We start from the raw sequence: 11,111 nt of genomic DNA on the forward strand, positions 1-11,111 counted from the left end.
ATCTAAGTATGCATCCAACAACTGAAACAAAGGTTGCACTTTGTAAATACAGCTGTTTCACAAACCACACCTCTTTTGGGGAGATATATAATATTCATAGATAGTTTGTTTTGTTTATCTACTGGTTTCCAGATATGATCACTTGGGAATTTTTAGAACCACAGCATTTGGAGCAGGAGCCTTAGGAAGTTCTAGTCAAGTACCTGGATTAGAAAACAATTCTTTTGCTGCATTTCATGGTACGCAAATAGGACCGTCACTGTTGACCTTTGGTGCACAGTAAAATCAAACATCTTCATCCTATGGTCAAGAAACTAGTAACTAAACATCTAGTGGGTTTCTGACTATTGCCCAGTCATGTTTTGGTGCAAGTCCTTTTACAAGTCAGCCACAGTCCACAGGATTGTTTGGAAAACCAGCACCAACCCCTGGAGCCAACATCTTTGAAAGTTTTACAACACAACTATCCTTAAACGGTTTCCCTACTGCAGGAACGACCCCGTCTGCTTTCCCCTCAGGTGGGGCATCACAAAATGCTTTCCTTCATCATCAGCTAGTAATATTTCAGACAGTCAGAAATATATGGCTTAGTTAACAACAGGAGAAATCGAAGCATTCCAAGCACCTAAGTTTACCCTTGCGAAAGTTCCAACAATACCTCTACCAAAAGAACTTGTGTTTTGATAGTTATATTAAAAAAATGCCTTACCTTGTCTGTAATATTATTTCTAAAAACTGAAAATAATATGGTGACATTCAGGGCTAACACATCTTCAGAATTATAGGGAGAAGTGACTTCTCTTTTTGAAACTGATAGGGAGAAGTGGTGAGATTTGAAAGAGAAGTGCTCATTCGCGCGGTGCGCTACAATGTTTGGATTTTACTGTAGTATAAACGGTCATTTGTAAATAATGTTCTTTTTATATTGTTCAATTCATATCTGAGTATACAATTAAAGTAACATTTCAAATTGAAAGTTGTTTAAATTTTACTAAGGTCTTTATGAGAAACTACCAACTAAATATCTAGCACTAAATTCTTTTTTTTATAGCTCTGATATGTTAATATTTAAAGTTTTAGAATGGATTCAGTAGCTTCTTAGTTTCTGCAGAAAAAAAAAACTATTCCTCTTTATAATAGGTCTTGACTGACAGGTTGCTCAATGATTCAGTTACTTCTTTTTTTGCCATTTCTTATTGAATTATGTTGAAATGATTTTTGTCTCGCCTGTATCCGATACATAGGTTTTACTATTCGGTGGCGGCTGCGTAAACGATTTTGTATAAAGCTCTATATTTCAGAAGGCAGAAGACCTGAATGCTTCATATCTAGTATGCAGATACCTTATGTTACTAAGTTTTGGTCTGTCCTTGACCTCATTTTTGTGGTTCAGCGACTGCTAGAAATATTTTAGTTTTTTTGTCATGTGAATTTCTCACTTACCAAATTTGGTATATGGGTTCCTTGCAATGTCTATATGCCGCCAGACAGGGTTTATCTGACCTTCACCTCATTTCACGGATCAGTAATCAAGGTTAAAGTTACGCGATTAGGTCCGTTCCTCAAATATTATAAGCAGTATGTCAACTACATGTGGTGTATCGAATGACTGGAACGGGTACATGTCAGGCTGGCAGGTTTCATCTGACCTTGATCTCAATTTCATGGTTCATTGGTAAATAAAATTAAGAATGGAAATGAAGAATGTGTCAAAGATACAACAACCCAACAAAGAGCAGAAGAAAGCTGAAGGCCACCAATAGGTCTTCAACACATCAAGAAAATCCCCCACCTTGAGGCGCGCTTCAGCCTGCCCCTAAACAAAAAAATAAGTTCTTTATAGTTTGGCCTGTTTTTCAAGTACTATTGGCAACAGGTCAACTATATTTGGTGTATAGAATGATTGTGAGATGTACATGTCTGTCTGGCAGGTATCACCTGACCTTCACGTCATTTTTATGTTTCATTGGTCATTGTTTTTTGTGTCTGTTTTTCAGTACTTTAAGCAATAAAGGTCACCTATATTTGGTATGGAATGATTGCAATTGGTACATGTCAGTCTGGCAGGTTTCATCCGACCTTGACCGCATTTTCATGGTTCATTAGTCAATGATAAGTTTTTGTGGTTTGATCTGTTTTTCATGTACTATACGCAATAGGTCAACTAAAGTTGGTGTATGGAAAGATTGTTAGGTGTATATGTCTGTGTGTCAGATATCATCTAACCTTGACCTCATTTTCAAGGTTCATTGGTCAATGTTAATTTGGGTTATTTTGTTTGGTTTTTTGGTCTGTTTGCAATTATCATAAGCAATAAGTCAACTATATTTTCTGTATACAAAATTGTATGGTGTATATATGTCTGTCTAACAGCATTTATCTGACCTGAGTTTCTGTGATGTTTTTGGTTAAACCTTTATTTTTGAGACTTTCAGCATTAAATCAATGGTCAATAAAGCCGGCGAGACATTTCAGCGTGTGTACTTTTGTTATAAATGTATTAGATAAGAGAAAGGTTTAAATCATTTTTTTTGTTTTTAACATTACACTCAGGCTTTCCCTTGTTTAAAACAGTGAGTTGTAAGTTTTAAGATTTAACACTGAGAGCCAAAAAAATACGCAAAGCAAGCTGAAGGATGCAAATAGCAGAAAATAGATTTTAGACAACAAAAAAAGGTTTATAATTCACAATCAGATTTCATGCTTCTGCTAATGAAAATAAAGTTAACTTTGATTTTGACAATTTCCGCTTTTGGTGTTCATGAGTTTTGGCACTTGCTTGTCTTTACAATAACACTGATCAGGGGCGGATCCAACCATTTTTAAAAAGGGGGTCCAACCATATTTCGCCGTTCAAAAGCATTGATCGTAAAAAACAGAGAGGTTTCAACCCCTGAAACACCCCCTCGCCCTAACTGGATCCGTCACTGCTGATAAATATAAAAAAAAAGACGATTTGCTGTAACTGTGTTTTTTTATTGTCGGATATTGATGGGCATTTGAAAAGTTCACATTATAATGAACAACAAAATTCATTTGGATGTGATCTACCACACCTTCATGATAAGCTACTTAAAACCAAACCTAATACCCGACGGACAACTAAACTGAAACACAGAACAGAAAACATAAAGCACCCCTTCCCCCTTTTTTCATCGTAGGTGGGAATTTAAATGAATGATACAACAATAATAAGCTCTTCATTATTTGAGATAGCAAACAATCATAAGCTTTGATTTCTGCTTTGGAAAAAAGTAAAGTTGATACATCTGTTCTTGATACTTGACTGGTATGTAGTATTATTGAATTCTAATTTTATCGTCCATTAATATATACACATACTTATAACACTTCCGTCTAAAGGTACTATCTCGTGATTTCAAGTGTTTTCTGTCACGTGGTCTTCATTCATATTTGAATCAAACAATTGTCAAAGTTCAAGTAGTTTCTACAATTGTTGTGATATTGTGAAAGTTCATTTTATGTAAATAAATGTAAACATTTTTTCCCCATCAGTTAAAATTTCCTGTTATCAGTTTAACATTGTTTGAAAAGGTGCGATATAGATATATATTGCATATATACATCTGGCTATAGTCGAAGACATGTTCCACTGTAGATGTCTTTTAGCTATTGTCGAAGACATGTTCCACTGTAGATGTCTTAGTAATTTGTGTGGTTTGGTTGATGTTCCTTTGGTATAAAAAGTCCACATTCTATAAACATTATAATTTTTTGGCTGATCATTCAAGGAATCAGTCTCACACTAACAAGTCTGTTATGATGTATAGTTCCCTTGTAAATATCGGTTGTTGTTCAGTAAATTTAAAGCAATTGTAATTTTTATGCATGAGCATGTCGAAAAACTAAAAAAAATTTATAATAAAGAAATGTATGTTAAATGAAACTAAAACATTGTAGACCTTACAATACATCTATATAAGATGCATAACAGAATAAGACTGATTCAAGACCCCCAATTAAGTATCACGAATGCAACAGCTTTACATATACCGTAGCTAGAAAAGCCTTATAATAAAACAAAAAAAGTAAATTATGTTGATATTAAGATATTAGTAGAATATTTGTTATGATTGCCAAAATGAATGAGAAAACTATCAACCAGGGACCAACAAATAAACAATGAGAAAAAATGTTCACCAGAAACCAACGAATAAACAATGAAAACAACTATCAACCAGGGACCAACGATTAAACAATGAACACAACATTCCACCAGGGACCGGTGAATAAACAATGAACACAACTATCCACCATGGAAAAACGAATAAACAATGAAAACAATTATCAACCAGGGACCAACGAATAAACAATGATCACAACATTCCACCAGGGACCAACGAATAAACAATTAACACAACTAATACCGTTTAGTTAGCAATAAAAGAATCCGGGATGGCAGTAAATGAAACAATGAAAAAGAACACAAACTATATTACAACAATAAACGAAAAAGGCCTAATTTTGACTCTAGTAAACTGTTTATTCTTGGTTATATCACCACGTCTATTCATGTTTATTTGGCAAACAATAATCAACAATTTCTGGTCCGAATTCCCGCAATGCATACGTAACTTATTGTGTTTATATCATTAGCGAAGATCCGTACGAAGTTGTTATTGTGGTATTAAAATCAATATCGTTTGATGAAGCATTACTAGCCCCTTTTTACGATAACTTTGAAGCAACATTTTTAATGGACAGAAGTAGGAAACATTACTTATTCTACCAAACCATCTACCATCTATAGTGGCAGCTGAAATATTTAGCACTTCATTTAAATTTTCTTAATTTGCGAAATATTCCTGGTAGATTTTTTTTTAATTTGATCTTACCCTGAATGCGCCTGAAATATTTGCCCATGAACGTTAAACAAAATGTTAACTTACGAAATTTTCATCGGAAGAAGAGCAGACATAAAGTCTGTTTTTTTCACGAATGCTGCAGACCTATTGACAAGTCTGCTGCAGACCTATGGACAAGTCTACTATTGACCAGTCTCGATGACAGGTCAGCTCCTAACCAGATCTAATGACAGGTCTAGTTATGACAGATTGCCGTGTTTACGACTTTTCATATCATACCTGAATTTTTTATTATGTAAACAATAATTGTATTGTTCTTTTCCTGAGTACAAAACATTACTATACTCGTTATTTTATATTCTTATAATAATAAAGTACTTAGTAGCTATAACAATTCAGGACACATATACATGCACCTATCATTAAAGAAAGGTCAGGAACGTTGTTGTACCTTTGTTAATACTGGAAGGCAGATAAAAAGGTTATCCAACGAATCGGAAAAAAAAGTGTATATGATGGGATATAACCACCTTTGTTAATACTGGAAGACGGATAAAAAGGCTATTCAACGAATTGATAAAAATAAGTTTATATAATGGGATATAACCACCTTTGTTAATACTGGAAGGCGGATAAAAAAGTAATCCAACGAATCGGAAAAATAAGTTGATATAATGGGATATAACCACCTTTGTTAATACTGGAAGACGGATAAAAAGGCTATTCAACGAATCGGAAAGATAATTTTATATGATGGGATATAACCACATTTTGTTAATACTTGAAGACGGATAAAAAGGCTATCCAACGAATCGGAAAAATAAGTTTATATGATCGGATATAACCGCCTTTGTTAATACTGGAAGGCGGATAAAAAGGTAATCCAACGAATCAGAAAAATAAGTTTATATGATGGGATATAACCATCTTTGTTTATACTGGAAGGCGGATAAAAAGGTAATCCAACGAATCGGAAAAATAAGTTTATATGATGGGATATAACCATCTTTGTTAATACTTGGAGGCGGATAAAAGGTAATCCAACGAATCGGAAAAATAAGTTTATATGATGGGATATAACCGCCTTTATTAATACTGGAAGGCGGATAAAAAGGTTATCCAACAAATCGGAAAAATAAGTTTATATGATTGGATATAACCACCTTTGTTAATACTGGAAGGCGGATAAAAAGGTTATCTAACGAATTAGAAAAAATATGTTATATGATGGGATATAACCACCTTTGTTAATACTGCAAGTGGATAAAAAGGTTATCTAACGTATCAGAAAGGTATGTTTGTTTGATGGGATATAACCACCTTTGTTCACGTTGCTTCTCTTCGTTCTCCAAGTTTTGCACAGACCAAGCAACCAAGCAAAATCTTTGGAGTTTTTCCGAGTAAATAGTACGTCAGTACTTGTATTATTGTCTCGTTTTCACTACACATTTTCTCTTCCTGTATCTATTACTAACTGAACTGATTTCTTTTAAGGCAACATGGCGTTTTCTAAGTACTGCTTAAACGTATGAATATGATAAGTAATAAAAAGCATGATAATTTATCCTCACTATGTCAAGATTTTTTTTCTTCCAATTTTTAAGAAAAAAAATTAAAGGGTTTTCAAACAGTGGGAAAATAGAAAAATTTCAAAATGTAATATTTCCAAAAGTTATTATAGAAAGACTATAGACAGGAAGGGTCATAAAACGGATCTCTAAACCTAATATCAATGGAATGAATATAATTGATGAGTCTTATGAAAACGAAACGCGCCTCTGTCGTACTAAATTATAATTCTGGTACCTTTGATAATTATTATAACAATTTGTAAAATATACAATCACAATGAAAGATCGACCGGGAGATTTGATTGACAACAATGTATCATCATATGATTTTTTTCAATAAATTTCCCCATTGAATGTGTAATTTATCAAAACAACTGTTTATTACTTATAAGTATATATAGCCAAATTATTGTACATACAGGAAAAGAGTGAATTCTTTTTCAACAGCCTCATCTGTCGCGGAATCTATCAAAGTTTAACTTTTAAGCCTTATAATTTTTACAAAAATTCTAAACCCTGTCAAACTTTGGTAAAGCTTTTTTTAAATATCTAAATGTGTTTTACTTCAGTTAACAAGAAAGAGATAATTCCTAGAAACACGGTCCATGTTCTCATTAGAACATGTACAAAGGCGGAAATCGAAATTGAAACTTATCTTTGACCTGTAATATTATTTTACATCTAAAACAAGTGTGGACACAGATCAGTGTGGATAGTATGTTTGAATGTTTAACGGTGTTTTCTGATATTTTTTTTTTCTGTTTTCCACCCCATAGTGTTCAAGTAACAGCCATCCTCAATAATAGACCAGTACCAAACACTAAAAATGTGTAGTGTTGGTTTTTTTTCAATATTTGTGTTTTATGTTCAAGATTATCTTGGAGGAGACACTTTTTGTACACAATAAATGGATTACCAAATGATTCTGTTAAAATGAGTTCAACTACTTTGCTTTTGGATAAAAAAAAATAGTAGATGAACACATAAGCTGCATTTCTACATTATATGTGATTTTGATATGCAAGATGGTTTATAAGAACCTGTATGTATTCTTCTCGTATAATAGTTCTAAGTATGTCCATTGTGGTGGGCATTTCTTACTTGGAACACTGTAGTCAATAGTTATTAAAGGTACCAGGATTATAATTTAGTATGCCAGACGCGCGTTTTGTCTACACAAGACTCGTCAGTGACGCTCATATCAAAATATTTATCAAGCCAAACAAGTACAAAGTTGAAGAGCATTGAGGATCCAAAATTCCAAAAAGTTAAAGTGAAAGATTCCCTTTACATGTTCAACATTGATTCTTAGAAGATGTCTAATAGTTCAAAGTGATGATAATACCTGGCATGCACATGGGGCTAGATGAGCAAGAAAGTACACTTCTGTTGTATCCCACATATATTTTTAATTCTTTCTTTGAAATTGTTAGATTCTCCATGGCCTGGTTGAAGTTAGGAAGGAAAGGAACGTTGTTGGACCTTTGTTAATACTGGAAGGTGGAACATGATAAAAGACAAATTTACCAGAATGAAATAATTTTAATTACATGGAATATATATCTAATTTATTTGTTTATGATTCTTAATTTCTCTAAATAGATTATGACAAATAGTTTAAACTATAAAAAATATGAATAAGGTTTTGCAGAATTATTCTTGTTTCAAGGTTTTTGTTATGTGGATAGAAATATGAATGAAACTTGTGTGATGCAGTTTTGTTGTTGCCATGATATAAAAAAAAAACGTTCCTGTAATCCGTCAATTAACATCAACACAAATTAAGAAAAAACGAATGAATGATAAAAGTTGAACAATGATTGATAATTTAGGAACTGACTTCTATAATTCTAAAGGAAGAGACCGATTTCATTGAGCCGCAACCCCTCTAAACCATACAAAGTCGGAAATATTTGTGATTTGACGAATACATGTAATGTTTTGTACTTCCTAAATTTGATTTTAAAACAATCTTTTTTCCACAGAAAAATGCCAATTTTTGAGAAAATATCAAAATTCGGAGACCGTTATCGAAATGTGTACTATACGCTTTCGCGTATGCTCAGTCGACAAACTGCCCACAGAATTTAACTTTATATATAAATAATATAATACAATGGTGGTGATTAAAATTACACCATTCCAGGCCCTTTTGTTTTCCACATACTTAATATTACCAATATAATTAAAAAGTTGCGGGTCGAATCCAATACCGATTATAATAGTATATTTCACAAAATTACCTGATCCCTGTTACATAATCTGTACATTCCGCCTCTGTCAGGCGCACAACCAAACGGTATATTCAGGATTTGCTATAAACACGGGTAATAATCACACCTGAAGTTCTTCATTACACAGGGAATAACTGTGCACCTTATAATCATAAGAAAATAGACATCATTGTATATAAAAGTAACTCAAATACAAATAAATAAAAATACAAATTTCTGATAAAAAAAAAAGTTAGTAAAAAGCAAATAGGTGTTACTACATGCACAAATAAATACATCCTACGTGCCTCTCTCTTGAAATAAGAACAAACTTCTTTCTTTATTCTCAAGAAACCATATAAATAGGAATAGAGAAGACAATTATGTACAATATTTACAAGAAGACAGAACAAACAAAACAGTTATAAGACAATATATGAGGTCCATTTTAGCCAGGAGCACAAAAAATACACTTGTGTGAATAATCTTTATGATTTTACATAGTTTAATCAATTCTGATTTGTTTTTTGAAGACATAATCTGTTTGTATTTTACAATATTTGCATTTTTTAAATAATAATGTGACAGACAATATTTCCTGTGTTCTTCAAAGTATTTACATTCTAATATATAATGCATTTCATCACCAATATCATTTTTGTTATTGAACGGGGTGGGAGCGATCCCCAGGGACTTCCCTTTTACCTCATTAAATTTGTTTTATCGTCCCATTCAAGAATATATATGGTTTAGGGGTGGGAATTTGGACCGTTAACAACATAATAGCATATTCTCAAATTTAAGGGGATTGGGATGACCCCCCAGGGATTCTCCCTTTATTTCATGTGATTTGTTTTATTGTCCTTTGATCATTTCTGAAGACTGTGTGTGTTTATCTCTTAAAGTTTTCAAGTTTTTATTCATTTGAAAATTTTCAAAAATAAAATCCCATAGGGTTCTTTAGTAAACCCCTCCCTTTTTTTGGCCCCCCAAAATACCCCTTAATAGACCCCAATGCACAAACGAACGATTGATAACTCATCTAGACATATTAGTCTAACATTTTATGAAACCTTAAGTAAATCTGACAATTGGTTTTGTAGACTCTTTTTTTTTGACTCTGTGTGGAGCGTACTGGCCTGAACGAAGAAGAATTGATAATACATGTATCGCGAAGAAACCTCATTTAATGTTTATACTAGACAAAGAGAGAAATAAAAAAGAACCAGTTTTAATTTTGTTATGATCTCAATAGCTCTACATTTCTTCTCAAAATTACGAAATAAAAACCTAAATTAAAACAATGTATCCAACCCTTCTTCCCCTTCCATTTAATATACAGTTCAATCATTTATGGTTGAGGAGTTCCAAGCACTATGCAAGTAGAAAGACGAAGAAGTAAACCAAAATCTATGGGGTCTTCCGAGTTAACAGTACGTCAGTGCTTTTATATTGTCTCGTTTTCACTAAATGTTTCTCTTCCTGTGTTCATCACTCATTGAGCTGAGGCCTTTTAGGCAACAAGGCGTTTTTTCTAACGTGCTGATCAGAAAGGTAAATATGATATTAATTTGAATGATAGCATGATTATTTTCCTTCAAAATGCTAAGATTTTTTTTTTCAACTTTTAAGAACCATGCTTAAAGGCCTTTTCCAACCGTGGAAAAATTAGAAGTTTAAAATTTTAATATTATCAAAAGTTTTTAAAGAAGGACTCAACATAGGAATGATCATAAAACGGATGTCTAAAGCAAATATTTAAATGAATTAAATATTTTAATAATTTTTGAAAAAAAAAAAAATCACAATGAAAACTGGAAGATTTCATTGACAACAATATGTCAGGAAAAGAAAGAATTATTTTGCTGAAGCCTCTTTTATCGGAGGCGGAAATCAAGCTTTAATCTTATAGCTCTGTAATTTTTTTAAAACCCTGTCAAAACTGAATAGTTACATGATTGTCAAAAGAATATTTTAGTTATCAAAATTCGTTTTACTTCAATTCACGACATATGAAAAAGATGTAATTCCCGGAGAAGCGGAAACCTCTCATCATACACGTAGTAACATGTAGAAATACGGAAATTTGTGAAATTGAAACTTAAACTTTGAACTGTGTTATCGTTTTACATCATTAAAACGGAAATATATGTATCAAAAATATATCAATTTTGAGAAAAATCTATGCAGTGGTAATTGGCGATTTAATTATTTTAAGACAAATTTAAGTACGTTTTCGTCTATTTAATGTGGTTTCTATGCAAATGTGCATCTTTTTAAAAGGATAACGTTCGTAATGTTTCAGAAAATTAAACAGATAAATGCTTTACTTTTTTTTCCATATTTAGTTGAAGTTAAACGAGCCAACGTTGCATGCACAATTTTACCAAAATCTGTGACATAGCTCATTTACTTTAACTTGACCTTAATGTATTTTCTGTTTATGAAAACTGCATGTCGAAAGAGTATTACATATTAGTAATTCAATTGTATTATATAGT

Source organism: Mytilus trossulus, chromosome 11, assembly GCF_036588685.1.
Source record: "Mytilus trossulus isolate FHL-02 chromosome 11, PNRI_Mtr1.1.1.hap1, whole genome shotgun sequence".
Lineage (NCBI taxonomy): Eukaryota > Metazoa > Mollusca > Bivalvia > Mytilida > Mytilidae > Mytilus > Mytilus trossulus.